The sequence below is a fragment of the Schistocerca nitens genome, chromosome 7 (assembly GCF_023898315.1).
Source record: "Schistocerca nitens isolate TAMUIC-IGC-003100 chromosome 7, iqSchNite1.1, whole genome shotgun sequence".
NCBI classification, from domain to species: Eukaryota; Metazoa; Arthropoda; class Insecta; order Orthoptera; family Acrididae; genus Schistocerca; species Schistocerca nitens.
Genome location: NC_064620.1, coordinates 68849167 through 68866535, shown reverse-complemented (window position 1 = coordinate 68866535; position 17369 = coordinate 68849167). Strand labels below are relative to the sequence as shown.

At 40.7% G+C, this 17369-nt stretch overlaps 1 protein-coding gene across 3 annotated transcripts in view; it reads right to left on the bottom strand.

The window, feature by feature from the left end:
• LOC126194934 (uncharacterized) overlaps positions 1 to 17369 on the bottom strand; it is a 274312-nt gene that overhangs the window by 51049 nt on the left and 205894 nt on the right. The window lies entirely within an intron of this gene.

Below are 17369 nucleotides of genomic sequence, written 5' to 3'. Positions count from 1 at the left end.
ACATTAATAAAACCAACAAACTGCATGGATGGATTCCTGGATGGAAAAACAGGAAAAAAGGTCCTGTGAACATGTGTCCGGCAATGCATCATTGCCACGGGAGACGACACTGACAAGTGAAAGTTCCTCTCACCACGTGCCATGCGTTCCTTGTGTGTTGCAAGCTGTGTGATTGATGCAGAGTGCTGTAAGCAGCAGAATGGTCTGATATTTGTGCAGGAACAAGCCACGATGCTGTTTGTGTGCAGCCAAGCAAATGGAAACGCTCCAGAGGCAGGATGGCTGCACCAAAACAAGTACCCTAACAGACACCAACCGTATCACATAGCATTTCAAGCCTTTTTTGGGCAGTTGTGTGGTTTTGGGTCCTTTTGGACAGGTGAATGTGCAGGGAAGTGGCAGACTGTGCACACACTAGATTTGGAGAACAACATTCTACAGGATATTGAGATGAATGCTACTACAAGCTCCAGGCAAGTGGCCCGCCAAAATGGCGTAAGCCAAAGTCTGATTAACTGGATCCTGCATGATAACCACTACTATCCCTATCACCTGCAACAAGTGCAAGGATGATCAGCAACAGATTTCCCTCTATGGGAAGGATTTTTTAAATGTTTTTTTGCACCATACCATCACAATTACGGGATTTCTGTCATTAGTCCTCCTCACTTTCAAAGCAGTCTTTGACAGAACTGGCATCATCAGTCTGCATAATCATCATCTGTGGGCTACAGACTCGACACATGGTCAGAGGAACTTTCATTCGTCAACACTTTCTACCATGGCAACAATACATTTGCACACACGTGTTCACAGGATCTTTTTTCCTCTGTTTCCATCCAGGAATCCATCTCTGCAGTTTGACAGTTTTATTAGTGTTCACCCTGTATACAATGATCATCCAGAACTTTATCACCACTAATCTACTATCAATATAAACCCGTCCAGGCGACAACAGTGTCACCTGGAAAGGTATGACTGCTAGTCAGACACATGCACGGTGCATGTAGTATCAGTGAGCGTCTGTGTGTAGAATGGGGAAAGCGCATGATCTATCTGAGTTTGACTGAGGACAGATTGTGATGGCCTGGAGGCTCAGCACAAGCATTTTGGTAATTCCATGAATTTTCAGGTTTTCAAGAAGTGCTGTGGTGAGTGTCTTCAACACATTGCAAAACCAACATAAAACCACGTCCAGGCATCATGGGGTTGGGCAACCACCCCTCATTACAGATGTTGGACGTTGTAGGCTGGGCAGACTGGTGTAACAGGAAAGGTGGTGAACAGCGGGTGAACTAACATCATACTTTAATGCTGGAGAGAGTAAAAGTCTGTCTGAACACGCAGTGCACCGAGCACTCCCAACAAAGGGCCTCCATAGCCAATGAACCATGCATATGCCAATGTTAACACCATTACATCAGCAACGATGACTGAAATGGGCACGTGACCATTGGCAGTGGGCATTGGCGCAGTGGCAGAGCTTTGCATGGTCTGATGAATTCTGATACCTTCTTCACCATGCTGATGGGAGGGCGCGAATCAGTCATCTTCCATTGACACGTGTACTGCGGGACAGAGACAAACTGGCGGTGCCTCCATTATGCTCTGGGGAACATTCATGTGGGCACTCATTAGTCTTGCGCATAATAGTTTGCGACTGGGAACGTTCAGTTTAGTTTGCGGTTCCGTCACGAACTAGGTCGCTCTTTCAGTTCGTTAGCTCCCATCTCGATTTCCAGAAAGACAGTTCGCTCCCTTTGCTACCGCTACTGCACACGCTCTTTTATTCATTATGCTAGTCTTTTAAATAATGACCAGTGTTGCCAATGCCTGTATTATTACAGTTTTATGCCGAGTAATTAGACTACGAAAGGGCAAATAAACCACTTATTTACACAAATGGGTAAAATGGGGTAGTCAACTACTTTACTTTACATACAGTGCACTCATAGTATTTTAATTTTAAAATATATTTATTTATTTATTTATTAGTTCATTGTAGGAATATTACTTAAAGAATATGCTAAATGCATTTTTTGTGAATAAAAATACACTTTCATAAATAACCGACTTTTTTAAAGTTTTGGAAATAACCAACAAAAAATATTTCTGCTTTAGGTACAGGTTAAGTACTATATGGCACAAACAATAATACCTTTAACAATAACAGAAGAAACACTAGCACTTTGTTACCAAACAATTAGACATAGAAAAAATAACTATGACCCCTGAGTGAGATCACATTCTAAAGCATACTTTTTGTGCTTTGCATTATCATTCTTTAAATAATCAGTCTTCTAATTTTCAAGCGAAATATTACAAAAATTTACATATTATTATGTAAAAACATTAATTTGGAAACTTTGCTCATTGATAACAGTGTTCTTCATTCATTAAGGATTTGTCCTGTTGCCGAAAAAACGTGTTCGCAGGGCACTGATGTCGCTACTATGCAAAATCTCTTTAACACATATGCATATACATGAGGATATAACTGACGACACTCGTGCCACCACTCAAGTGGATCTTTTTTTCAATCTATATACTCTTCATTGAGGTATTTATCGAGTTCGTGGATACCAGCAACAAGTTGGTTATCTGGTCGTCCCATATAGACTCTTTTTTATTTTCATTACTGCTGCTACTAGAACAAGATGCCAAAGAGTCGCTAGCACTAGGATCAGCCATTAAAATATCTCCATTCTCCCTCTGAAGTAACTGCACTCTGCCAACTTTATTTTTGAGGCGTTGTATTGCAACTTCACAAACTTTTTGATTTCTAAATCCTCTCTGTCTAAATCGGGGGTTCAGAATAGTACACTCAGCGTATAGAATGTTATTCCCTAAATCTTTAAAATGGTCTTCCATGCCTTTCTTGAGCACTGATTGCACAGCGACAATTTTTTTATTGTTAGAAGCATGATTCTACAGAAAACTGTTGAGCAGGTTACAAAACACAATAACTTTAGACAAAGTCACATTTCTTTTGGCACTTATTTCTACCGTACTTTCATAGAGTGGACTAAGTAAGGGCAAAACTCCTTCTATTATTTGCCAGTCACTTTCTTTTATTGTTAGGTCAGAGCGCAGAAGTGCTAACGTAGCAATCACTGCATCCTTTACCTTCATTATTCGCTGAAGCATGTCAAAAGTAGAATTCCAGCGGGTCTGAACATCCTGTTTGAGCTTGAGGACAGGCAGATTCATTTGCTGTTTGGTAGCAATCATTTTTTTTTTTTTTGGCCGTGTGTACTACAATTGAAAAACTCGACAATATTTTTAACTTGCGCCAAAACGTCAGATATTTCTTTAGTAGCTTCTTGTACAACAAGATTTAGACAGTGGGCAAAACATGATGCTGATCGCCACTCACCAAGTCTGACAGCAGATAAGATATTTGCAGCACTATCGCTAGCAATAGCAGCAACTTTGTGGGAAATATGCCAGTCTGTCATAACGTCTTTCATGAAATTGCACAAGTTTTGGCTGGTATGCTGCTCTTTATAATTAATACAAACAAGAAATGCCGACTGAAGTTTAGTCTCTTCATCTATAATGTAGGCTACAATGGCTATATAGCTTTCATTATTCCTCGACATCTAACCATCAGTACTGAGAGATAAAGCAGATACAGCTTGCACCTTATTTTGTACTTCATCTAATATGTCATTGTGAACCCTTGATATCAAATTTTCCGATAACTTTTCCTTGATGGAAGTTTGTACTTTGGGCAATGGGAAACTAGTTCTATCAGTTTTTGAAAATATTTTTCTTCCACAATTCGTAGAGTGTGATGCCTTTAGCTACCATCTTGACAACTTGTTTGTCTATTTCTTCAACCTTTCGCACTGGCGGTGGTCTTCGAATATATTGGTTCATTGATTGTTGGGAGGCTGATACCAATATAACATCCTACAATAAGGATGTAGTTTGATTTCCTTGCAGTGAGTTTAAACTAGACATTATCAGTGGTTGTCTTTCCATCTCGTTGTTGTTGTTGTTGTTGTTGTTGTTGTTGTTGTTATGGTCTTCAGTCCTGAGACTGGTTTGATGCAGCTCTCCATGCTACTCTATCCTGTGCAAGCTTCTTCATCTCCCAGTACCTACTGCAACCTACATACTTCTGAATCTGTTTAGTGCATTCATCTCTTGGTCTCCCTCTACGATTTTTACCCTCCACCCAGCCCTCCGGTACTAAATTGGTGATCCCTTGATGCCTCAGAACATGTCCTACGAACCGATCCCTTCTTCTAGTCAAGTTGTGCCACAAACTCCTCTTCTCCCCAGTTCTATTCAATACCTCCTCATTAGTTATGAGATCTACCCATCTAATCTTCAGCATTCTTCTGTAGCACCACATTTCGAAACTTCTACTCTCTTCTTGTCCAAACTATTTATCGTCCATGTGTCACTACCATACATGGCTACACTCCATACAAATACTTTCAGAAACGACTTCCTGACATTTAAATCTATACTCGATGTTAACAAATTTCTCTTCTTCAGAAACACTTTCCTTGCCATTGCCAGTCTACATTTTATATCCTCTCTACTTCGACCATCATCAGTTATTTTGCTCCCCAAATAGCAAAACTCCTCCACTACTTTAAGTGTCTCATTTCCCAATCTAATTTCCTCAGCATCAACCAACTTAATTCGACTACATTCCATTATCCTTGTTTTGCTTTTGTTCATGTTCATCTTATACCCTCCTTTCAAGACACTGTCCACTGCGTTCAACTGCTCTTCCAAGTCCTTTGCTGTCTCTGACAGAATTACAATGTCATCGGCGAACCTCCAAGTTTTTATTTCTTCTCCATTGATTTTAATACCTACTCCAAAATTTTCTTTTGTTTCCTTTACTGCTTGCTCAATATACAGATTGAATAGCATCGGGGAGAGGCTACAGCCCTGTGTCACAATCTTCCCAACCACTGCTTCCCTTTCATATCCCTCGACTCTTACAACTGCCATCTGCTTTCTGTACAAATTGTAAATAGCCTTTCGTTCCCTGTATTTGACCCCTGCCACCTTCAGAATTTGAAAGAGTGTATTCCAGTCAACATTATCAAAAGCTTTCTCTAAGTCTACAAATGCTAGAAACGTAGGTTTGCCTTTCTTTAATCTAAAATAAGTCTTAGGGTCAGTATTGCCTCAAGTGTTCCAACATTTCTACAGAATCCAAACTGCTCTTCCTCCAGGACAGCTTCTACCAGTTTTTCCACTCGTCTGTAAAGAATTCGTGTTAGTATTTTGCAGCCGTGGCTTATTAAACTGATAGTTCAGTAATTTTCACATCTGTCAACACCTGCTTTCTTTGGGATTGGAATTATTATATTCTTCTTGAAGTCTGAGGGCATTTCGCATGTCTCATACATCTTGCTCACCATATGGTAGAGTTTTGTTAGGGCTGGCTCTCCCAAGGCTATCAGTAGTTCTAACGGAATGTTGTCCACTCCCGGGGCCTTGTTTCGACTCAGGTCTTTCAGTGCTCTGTCGAACCCTTCACGCAGTATCTTATCTCCCATTTCATCTTCATCTACATCCTCTTCCATTTCCATAAAATTGTCCTCAAGTACATCGCCCTTGTATAGACCTTCTATATACTCCTTCCACCTTTCTGCTTTCCCTTCTTTGCTTAGAACTGCGTTTCCATCTGAGCTCTTGATATTCATGCAAGTGCTTCTCTTTTCTCCAAAGATCTAATTTTCCTGTAGGCAGTATCTATCTTACCCCTAGTGAGACAAGCCTCTACATCCTTACATCTGTCCTCTAGCCATCCCTGCTTAGCCATTTTGCACTTCCTGTCGATCTCATTTTTGAGATGTTTGTATTCCCTTTCGCCTGCTTCATTTACTGCATTTTTGTATTTTCTCCTTTCATCAATTAAATTCAGTATCTCTTCTGTTACTCATGGATCTCTACTAGCCCTCATCTTTTTACCTACTTGATCCTCTGCTGCCTTCACTACTTCATCCCTCAGAGCTACCCATTCTTCTTCTACTGTATTTCTTTCCCCCATTCCTGTCAATTGTTCCCTTTACTCTCCCTGAAATTCTGTACAACCTCTGGTTCTTTCAGTTTATCCCTGTCCCATCTCCTTAAATTCCCATCTTTTTGCAGTTTCTTCAGTTTTAATCTACAGTTCATAACCAATAGATTGTGGTCAGAGTCCACATCTGCCCCTGGAAATGTCTTACAATTTAATACCTGGTTCCTAAATCTCTGTCTTACCATTATATAATCTATCTGAAACCTTCTAGTATCTCCAGGGTTCTTCCATGTATACAACCTTCTTTCATGATTCTTAAACCAAGTGTTAGCTATGATTAAGTTATGCTCTGTGCAAAATTCTACCAGGCATCTTCCTCTTTCATTTCTTAGCCCCAATCTGTATTCACCTACTATGTTTCCTTCTCTTCCTTTTCCTACTGTGGAATTCCAGTCACCCATGACTATTGAATTTTCGTCTCCCTTCACTACCTGAATAATTTCTTTTAACTCGCAATACAATTCATCAATTTCTTCATCATCTGCAGAGCTAGTTGGCATATAAACTGGTACTACTGTAGTAGGCGTGGGCTTCGTGTCTATCTTGGCCACAATAATGCGTTCACTATGCTGTTTGTAGTAGCTTACCCGTACTCCAATTTTCCTATTCATTATTAAAGCTACTCCTGCATTACCCCAATTTGATTTTGTATTTATAACTCTGTATTCATCTGACCAAAAGTCTTGTTCCCCCTGCCACCGAACTTCACTAATTCCCACTATATCTAACTTTAACCTATCCATTTCCCTTTTTAAACTTTCTAACCTACCTGCCCGACTAAGGGATCTGACATTCCACGCTCCGATCCGTAGAACACCAGTTTTCTTTCTCCTGATAACGACATCCTCTTGAGTAGTCCCCGCCCAGAGATCCGAATGGGGGACTATTTTACCTCTGGAATATTTTACCAAAGAGGACGCGCTCATCATTTAATCATACAGCAAAGCTGTATGCCCTCGGGAAAAATGACGGCTGTAGTTTCCCCTTGCTTTCAGCCGTTGGCAGTACCACAACAACAAGGCCGTTTTGGTTAGTGTTACAAGGCCAGATCAGCCAATCACCCAGATTGTTGCCCCTGCAACTACTGAAAAGGCTGCTGCCCCTCTTCATGAACCACACATTTGTCTGGCCTCTCAACAGATACCCCTCCGTTGTGGTTGCACCTACGGTACGGCTATCTGTATCGTTGAGGCACGCAAGCCTCCCCACCAACGGCAAGGTCCATGGTTCATGGTTCATTCAGTCTACACAGCAATTTTAGAATTACATGAAGGAATGAGCACTAGAGACCGCAATAAACAGTTTCCACCATTTTATACTGTTTTTGTCATTGCTAGATGTCATGTGAGGTTGTGTTTTGTACAGAATTTGTAACTAATTAGAGTTCCACATATTCAAGTGCTGTATAATGTATTTAAGTATATGGATTATATTGTTAATTCTTCAGGTATTGGATTTTAATGCCAGTAAAATTCGGTACATTTTTAATACTGGTCATACAATGTGTGGATGGTACGCTAAGCCTCGTCGTTCATGCACAATCTTGTGCCCTGAAGCAGATGAAGGTCTTTTTCCATGAAACATGGGATATTTGCAAATTAAATGAGTTTAGTTAGTATTTTAACAATTTTATCTGTCTTGGAAATGAAAATTTGTGTTCGTTCCTAACAGCTTCAATTTCAAAATGTATTTAACTTGTAGTTGGTAATATTTCCATCGTTATTGGGATTAAAACGTGTTTTGTTTTCATATGCAGGGTTAAACTTCCGTTTGAGCCTCCTGCAATACTTATTAATGCTGAACAGTGGTTACATTTTGCTTTTCTTTTATCTATGTCTTCAGTGAAATGTGTCCACAAGGAACTATGTTTCCTTTTTGATGACATCGTCATAAAGAGCCTAAAACAAAACATAGTAACCCTATAACCAACCGATATGCATTACCGTACTCCACATTATCGCATTGTAGAAGTCCATTGTTATGTGATGATAGTCATTTTACATTACACAATTTAGGTACTGTACTTACCTAACGCTGTGTACGATTTTATTTCTTGACACTATGGTTATTTGTCAGACATTGCAGTGCAGAATACCATAAAACAGAAAATTCACTACTGTGGGCTCTCGCTCCGTCTCGCTATTGCCTGTCAGTCTTCGGAAAACAGCGAACGAACTAAGTAGAGAGGTTATCCGTGAACTAGTTCATAGTTCGCCTGTGGGAGCGCTCTTCCGAACTAGTTCGTTCGCGAACTACACAAGACTAGCACTCATGGGTACAATGGAGGTCATGTAGGGCACCACAACGGCCAAGGAGCATTGTACACTGTTGCAGACCACGTACACCCCTTCGTGAAGATCATGGTTCCTAATGGCAGTGGCATTTTTCAACAAGATAATGCACCATGTCACAAGGTCAGGAGTGTGATGGAGTGGTTCGAGGAACACAGCAGTGAATTCCAATTGATGCGCTGCTCCCCCCCCCCCCCCCCCCAACCTGCCAGATCTCAACACGATCGAACACATCTGGGATATGATTGAACGTGGCATCAGAGCTCATTGTCCCCCTCCTCAGAATTATGGGAATTAAGTGACTTGTTTGTGCAGAAGTGGTGCCAACTCCCTCCACTGACCAACCAAGGCCTCACTGCTTCTATGCCATGACGTGCTGCTGCTGTTATCTGTGCCAAAAAATGGACATACTGGCTATTAGGTAGTAGTCATAAGATTCCGGCTGATCAGTGTATGTAGATGTAGATGGATACACAATGTGCGACTAAAACAACAAATACTAGTCTCACAAGTTTGAACCATCTCAAACTACATTAGTGTTTATAAACTCTCAAGACCACTTGGCAATTCTTCTAGGATTTATTATGAATGGAGAGATGGGGGGAGGGGTAAGCCAAGTAACAATCAAATGCATCTCACAGATGCTCAATAATGTTAAGATTCAGTACACAGGAGGGGTAAGCCACGTAACCTCTAATTACCATAATTGCAATTGAGTAAAAAGTTAACACAGAAAAAATCATTATCTTGAGAAACAGCTTAAACGTTATTATCAAATGATGTATTTTCATATGTTATTTTTATGTTGTCCTCTGTAATTAATATTCTTTGTAATTACATTTCTAATTAACTCTCCAATTGTTTACATTACGCAACTTTCCGATTTCCAGAATTTGTGGCCTTGTTCATAAATTTTATATATGTAATCGGAAAATCAGGAGTTCTGTACTACCACTGAATGTTACTAACCGAATCCAAACTAATTACTTACAAAACTAAAATAATACAAGAGACATTATTGTAATTAAAGTTCAGATTGATTTTCTTATGGAAAACTAAAGATATTACTACAAAAGATTATGTCATTCTATACTGTATTTTGTACCTTATTCAGCTGTAACATTCGTTTCTTTACGTTTTGTAAATTTTTATTGTAACATCAAAATTGTACAAAATTAATAATGGGTTATTTTGAAATTTATTGTTAAAATTCTATATAAAGCAACACAGCGATGCTGCTAGGGGTCAGTTTGGAAGTTAGTTTTGGAAGTCAAAAAGATCAGTGAAGTCTGTCTCTGTTTTGTTTACATGACGAGTGTGCAGTTCAGTGTGCAGTACAGTGAACTGAAATGTCACTAGACAGTGAGAAGGACACCAAGAATTAAGTGCGTATGGTTGTGAAAGATGGGCTGAAAGACAAAATAAGTGGAATAAATGAGAAGCCAGTATTAAAAGCATATGCTGTCCCACCAACCCTTTCCCACAGATGGAATGCAGGTCAGAGGAAATGAGGAGTCTGAAGAAGAATTATGGACACCGATGACTGGGTGGTATACAATTGTAATGAGATGTCTGAATTCACAGGTTAGTGTAGATAATTGTACATGAAAATGTCCTTGGTGCAACTCACTGGAAAAGCACGAACAGCGAGGATGAAAGATTGCTGGATTTCTGCAAAAGGAATGGATCAAAGGTTCTAAATTCATAGTCTGATAATTCATATAGCCATAATATAATACAGTATTCTTTGGTCTAAAACAACTGATAGCTAATTAATGTTATCAAATGGTGAAATGATGAGAAACACAGCAAGATATCAAAACAATGCCATCAGAAGCCTTGGACGGTGACCACCAGCAGTTAGTTATGAACATAAGAGAACTGAAGGGGGGGAAAAAGAGCACAAAACCAAATAAGGGGATTAAAACTACAGCGGCTAAAATAAGCAGAGCTGAAAGAACATCATCAGAGAAAAATAAGATATAAAATCCCACTGGGTGAGCTACAAGCTGTCGAAGAAGGATGGAGAAGTCTTATGACAACACTGGTAGGAGCAGCAGTTGATATATAATAGGAGGAACTGCAAATGACATCCTGTTGGAGTTCTGAAGTCAAAGAAGCAGTTTAGAAGAAGAATACAGCATTTGGAGTACGGTTTCAACAAAGGACATCAGAAGCATAGGAAGACTATAAAGTAAGAAAGGGAAAGACAAAGAGTGATTGCAGAGGGAGAGAGGAAATAAATGAAAGAAGATCAAGTGTGGATTGAGACGAAGGTGGCACTGGAGAACATGAAAAGATGAAATGCAGTGGGATGATATGAAATAAATGTGGACATGTTAGCTGTATAGAGTTGTATGGAAGGAAATGAGAACTCCACAAGACTGTAAGAACTGAATAATTATGGCTGTGTTCACGAAGGGAAACTGAAATCATGTAAGAACTACAGGGATATTAGCAGCTTTGTGCTGCAGCTCAAAAATTTTGGAGAAGATTTTGAAGGAGAACAGCGGAAAAGTAGCTGAGAGGAGAAAAGTATGGCTTCAAGTGAGGAAGTTCCACAACATCTCTCAAAACTGCAGTAAGACAGCTGTAGGAACACCATTACGGGTATGGTAGACATCTACTCATAATCTTCATGAATTAGATAAAATATGTGACACCGTATCTGGAAGTAAAGTGTGTGTGGCCCTAAGAAGGAAAGGAACAGAGAATTAGTCTGTACCAAGAATAAAATAATTACACCTGAGGTGTGTAAGTTGCGTGAAAGTGGTAGGAGAGGGAGATGTAATAAGATGGCTGATCAACACAAATGGTCTGAAACAAGGAAATGCATGAACCCCATTACTTTTTGTACTGGTGATCATTGATATAATGACACAAGTGGCAAGAGAGAGAGGAGGCAGGATGACAGTAACTCTGTTTGCAGATAATTTGATGCTATGGAAGAACAACAAGATAGAAGTACAGAAGCAATCAGATATTTGGAAAGAAACTGCGTAAAAATGTGACCCAAAAATTTAACGCAAAGAAGTGTGAGTTGGTGGTCACAGCAAGAAAACAGGACGTTGTTGTTGTTGTCGTCTTCAGTCTTACTTTGATGTGACTTCTCAATACCTAAATTTATATTCAATGTTAGAAAATTTCTCTTCTTCAGAAACATTTTTCTTGCCATTATCATTCTACATGTAAAGTAATGAGACTGATGTGAAAAAAAATGTTGCTTACCATTTTAGTCAAGTTTAGTGTTGTTCCTTCAAAGTAGTTCCCTTCTGATTGAACACATTTTTTCCAGCGCTTCTGCCATTGATAGTAACATTTCTGGAACTCATCTTTTGTAATATCCTCCAAGACCCTCATCACAGCTTTTTGGACATCTAGTGTCGTTTGAAAATGGTGTCCCTTGACCACCGTTTAACTCTTGGAAATAGAAAAAAGTCGCACAGAGCTATATCTGGTGAATAAGGTGGCTGTGGTAGTACTAAAATTTGTTTTGAGTTTAAAAATTGCTGTACTGACAGAGCAATATGGGATGGTGCATTATCGTGATGCAGAATCCAATTATCAGCAATGTTGGCACGGACACGAAGAACCCTTTTACGAAGTCTTTCTTTCCTCTGTAGTAATATTGGTTAACTGTTTGTGCAGGAGGCACCCACTCTTTATGAACAATTCCCTTGGAATCAAAGAAGCACACAAACATGCATTTCACTTTTGACTTTGACATGCGAGGTTTTCTTTGGTCTGGGTGATCCCTTTGAGCACCATTGTGAACTTTGGCATTTTGTCTCTGGATCATACTGAAAAAACCAACTTTCATCACCACTGATAACACGGCTCAACAATTCTGGATTGATTTCCATTTGCTCTAACAGATCGGCTGCCACATTTTTCCGTGTTTCTCGCTGTTGTGGTATGAGATTTTTGGGGACCATTTTTGCACAAATCTTTCTCATACCAAGATCTTCAGTTATTATTAGATGAACCGTTTCTCGATTGATGTTCAGTTCTTCTGCAAACATTTTCACGGATAATCTTCGATCGGATCATACGAGTTCACGCACCCTGGCCAAGCTGACATCCATCCGTGAGGTTGATGGTCGTCCACTGTGGTCTTCCATCTTCAACATTCTTTCTGCCTTCACTAAACATTTTATACCGTAAGTTGTCGTCGCATTTTCACCCAATTTAACGCAAAAAGAAATGGCATACTGTTGCGCAATATTATGCGGTTCCACTTCCGTGACAAGAGACACAAACACGTTAACTTATTACAGCACAACTCATGACTGAGAAGTTGCATCAATGTGCAGCTTGGACTAGAAGCAGCTTATAGACCAAGGTCAAAGACATTGTGCCTAGGCAAGCCTGCAGGGTTGCCACATCTTGCAAAGAAAATCAGTCTCTTTACTTTATTGTTGCACCTCATATATCCTCTCTACTTTGGCTCTTGCAAGTTATTTTATTGCCAAAGTAGCATGACTCAGCTACTCCTTTGAGGGTCTCATTTCCTATTCTGATTTCCCCAGCATAACTTGATTTAATTTGACTACATTCCACTATCTTTGTTTTGCTTTGTTGATGTTCAACTTGTATCCTCCTTTCAAAGACACTACCCATTCCATTCAACTGCTCTTTCAAGTCCTTTGCTATCTCTTGACAGAATTACAATGTCATCGGCTAACTTTGAAGTTTTTATTTCTCCACCCTGAACTTTAATTCTGTCTCCAAATTCGTCCTTGCTTTTCTCCACATCTTTCTCAATGTAGGGATTGAATAATGTTTGGGATAGGCTACATCCCTATATCACTCCTGCTCCTCTTTCAATCCCTTTGAATCTTATAACTGTGATGTAGTTTCTGTACAAGTTGTAAATAATCTTTTGTTCCCTGTATTTTACCCTTGCTACCTTCCCTGTATTTTTCCCTTGCTACCTTTGGATATTTAATGAATGTATTCCAGTCAACATTTTCAAATGCTTTCTCCAATTCCATCAGTGCTATAAACATATGTTTTCCTTTTCTTAATCTGTCTTCTAATATAAGTTGCAGGGTCAGTACTGACTTACGTGTATCATCATTTTTGTAGAACTCAATTTTTCCTCCCTGAGGGCAGCATCTACCAGTTTTTCCCTTTTTCTGTAAATAATTCGTATCACTATTTTGCAACCATAGCTTATTAAACTGATAGTTGCCTAATATTCATACCTGTCAGCACCTACATTCTTCAGAACTGGAATTATTAAATTCTTCTTGAAATCTGAGGGTATTTCCCCTGTCTCATTTATCTTGCATACCACGTGGAATGGTTTAGTCATGGCTGGCTCTCCCAAGAATACCAGTAGTTCTGAGAATGTTATCTGCTCCAGGAGTCTTGTTTCAGCTCCTTCAAATTCTTCTCACAGTATCATATCTCCCATCTCATCTTCACCTACTTCCTGTATCTTTTCTATAAATTGCCTTCAAGTTCATTTTCCTTGTATAGTCCCCTGAAACGGGTTGTCGCAGGATGTATGGTCAGTATTCAGGGATATGACAGGAGTGATCATTTGAAGTAAAACAGTCTACAGTCTGATTAAAATTACTTGATACTTGATGTCCGTCACTTGCCGCTACAGCGTTGTCACATCAACTACCAGCTACTGCTCAGTTACAGCTGACATACAAATATTGTGGTCGCTTCACAAATGCTGTTAATGTGAAACACAGAACAATGTTGGAAGTGGCTGCAGCGAGGTATGTCAGAAATGCAAGATACTCTGTCAACTGCAGATTTTCAGTGACCAATGTCTGAACTGTGACAGATGACGTGTTTTGTAACCCTGAATTTGAACTCATATCCTAAGCTAATCACTACCTCATGATGTGCAATACATCCGAGAAAACAGCAGTCAACAATCAGCAGCAGAACTAAAATCAAGATCGCTTTTTGCACAGTGATTAAAGCTAATGTTTACAAGATAACTGAACACAAAAAATAAGTTTGAGTGCTAAAAGCAAACTATAAAACCTCACTGTTGTTACACAAACTGACATGATATCACCGATCAACAGTCTTTGTTGGAATTCGTTAACAGATTGTAGGCAACACAGTCTGATCTCAAATGAAAAAACAATAATATGAAGACATATATGAAGAAATAAAGAAGTCAATACAATGATGAAAATGATGCAACAAAAGATTAAAAATAAAAAAAGAAATGCACTGAACCCAATTAACTGAAAATAATAATAATTGGTCACCTTGATAAAGATTTAAAAATAAAAGTATGATCACCAGACAAGGTTCAAACCATGGCTTTTTGCACTTCAGACTGTAATTTTACCACTGTGCTACAGAAGGCCTTCAGGTTATGGTTTTCCATTTACACTCCCGGAAATGGAAAAAAGAACACATTGACACCGGTGTGTCAGACCCACCATACTTGCTCCGGACACTGCGAGAGGGCTGTACAAGCAATGATCACATGCACGGCACAGCGGACACACCAGGAACCGCGGTGTTGGCCGTCGAATGGCGCTAGCTGCGCAGCATTTGTACACCGCCGCCGTCAGTGTCAGCCAGTTTGCCGTGGCATACGGAGCTCCATCGCAGTCTTTAACACTGGTAGCATGCCGCGACAGCGTGGACGTGAACCGTATGTGCAGTTGATGGACTTTGAGCGAGGGCGTATAGTGGGCATGCGGGAGGCCGGGTGGACGTACCGCCGAATTGCTCAACACGTGGGGCGTGAGGTCTCCACAGTACATCGATGTTGTCGCCAGTGGTCGGCGGAAGGTGCACGTGCCCGTCGACCTGGGACCGGACCGCAGCGACGCACGGATGCACGCCAAGACCGTAGGATCCTACGCAGTGCCGTAGGGGACCGCACCGCCACTTCCCAGCAAATTAGGGACACTGTTGCTCCTGGGGTATCGGCGAGGACCATTCGCAACCGTCTCCATGAAGCTGGGCTACGGTCCCACACACCGTTAGGCCGTCTTCCGCTCACGCCCCAACATCGTGCAGCCCGCCTCCAGTGGTGTCGTGACAGGCGTGAATGGAGGGACGAATGGAGACGTGTCGTCTTCAGCGATGAGAGTCGCTTCTGCCTTGGTGCCAATGATGGTCGTATGCGTGTTTGGCGCCGTGCAGGTGAGCGCCACAATCAGGACTGCATACGACCGAGGCACACAGGGCCAACACCCGGCATCATGGTGTGGGGAGCGATCTCCTACACTGGCCGTACACCACTGGTGATCGTCGAGGGGACACTGAATAGTGCACGGTACATCCAAACCGTCATCAAACCCATCGTTCTACCATTCCTAGACCGGCAAGGGAACTTGCTGTTCCAACAGGACAATGCACGTCCGCATGTATCCCGTGCCACCCAACGTGCTCTAGAAGGTGTAAGTCAACTACCCTGGCCAGCAAGATCTCCGGATCTGTCCCCCATTGAGCATGTTTGGGACTGGATGAAGCGTCGTCTCACGCGGTCTGCACGTCCAGCACGAACGCTGGTCCAACTGAGGCGCCAGGTGGAAATGGCATGGCAAGCTGTTCCATAGGACTACATCCAGCATCTCTACGATCGTCTCCATGGGAGAATAGCAGCCTGCATTGCTGCGAAAGGTGGATATACACTGTACTAGTGCCGACATTGTGCATGCTCTGTTGCCTGTGTCTATGTGCCTGTGGTTCTGTCAGTGTGATCATGTGATGTATCTGACCCCAGGAATGTGTCAGTAAAGTTTCCCCTTCCTGGGACAATGAATTCACGGTGTTCTTATTTCAATTTCCAGGAGTGTATTTATGCATAGAACCAGTTGCAATGACCATTTGCTGCCTTCAAAAAATTCAGTTTCATGCTATGTCATATGAAGTTTACCTACTGTAAGCTGATGTCTGTGATGAAAATAATTGAATTTTGAGCACGTTTTTTGGGTTGTGTTGATCATGTGTGGTGAATTGTGAAATAAAAGGGCCAGATCCACGATTTGAACACAACACGAAAAATAGGCAGAAAAGGAACTGGAAGTGAACTGATCATTTGTTGTAGCAGACTGGCAAGGGGAAACAGTTTAGGTGTGACATTGAACACACTGATTGCAGGAAGACATCTACAACATGTTGTGAGTGTACAAGCTGTGGGGGGCGATTAGAACTGCAGTTTCCCGCCACAGAGCACATGGCTGGTGCTTGCTACGGGGCCGTGGAGGACAGCTATCATTTACAGGGCCTTGGAAAAACCCAAGCAGGAGCTAGGCAGGGGCGCATGTGGCTTTGTTTTTGCACTTGGAGGAATTTTTATGCCAGAGAAAAATTGATAAAAACAAAACTAAAAGTGACACAGAGGTGCAAGTTGGCACTCATGGACAGAAAAATATGTAAAACTAAATTAGCTATACACATTACAAAAATTAAAAATTGTAAATTTATGAAAGCTCAAAAGCTAATATTTCGGCAATGCCTAGGCTGATTAATATAAACAAAGTGTCTATGGATGCAGCTAGTAGAGCTGCCAATTTAGCAAAACCTGTACCATTTTTTAATGAGAGGTTGGAATATGGGATTCGACTGAGAGAAACTGTGTTTTTGGTAATACATAAATTTAAAGAGACGAAACTAGCAGCAGCATTCTAAAGTTTAAAGAGTTAGGTGAGTGTTTATATGTGTAGTATCAAAAACCAGGGAAAAGCAAAATCATGCCACAAGAACATTATTTGTGAAAAATGGTGGCAGATACAAAAAATTGGACTTTAGATTGTTATTACCCAGAAAATCTCCATATTTTTCAATATATCATTTGTGTTTTTGTGTTTAGTTTCAGAATATTCATAATTTTTTTGTCAAACAATGTTCTGAATTAGGCAATCATTTCGAGGGTGCATAGGGCAGCCATCTTTGAATTGGGAACAGTTGGTTTTGAGCGACACTAAGAGCCAGATGTGGCATGCATCATCTGGGGGTATTAGTGGGTTGGTAGCCTCCTTTGGGGACAGTATGTATGTAGTGACATTCGAAAACGATCAAGTTGAGCG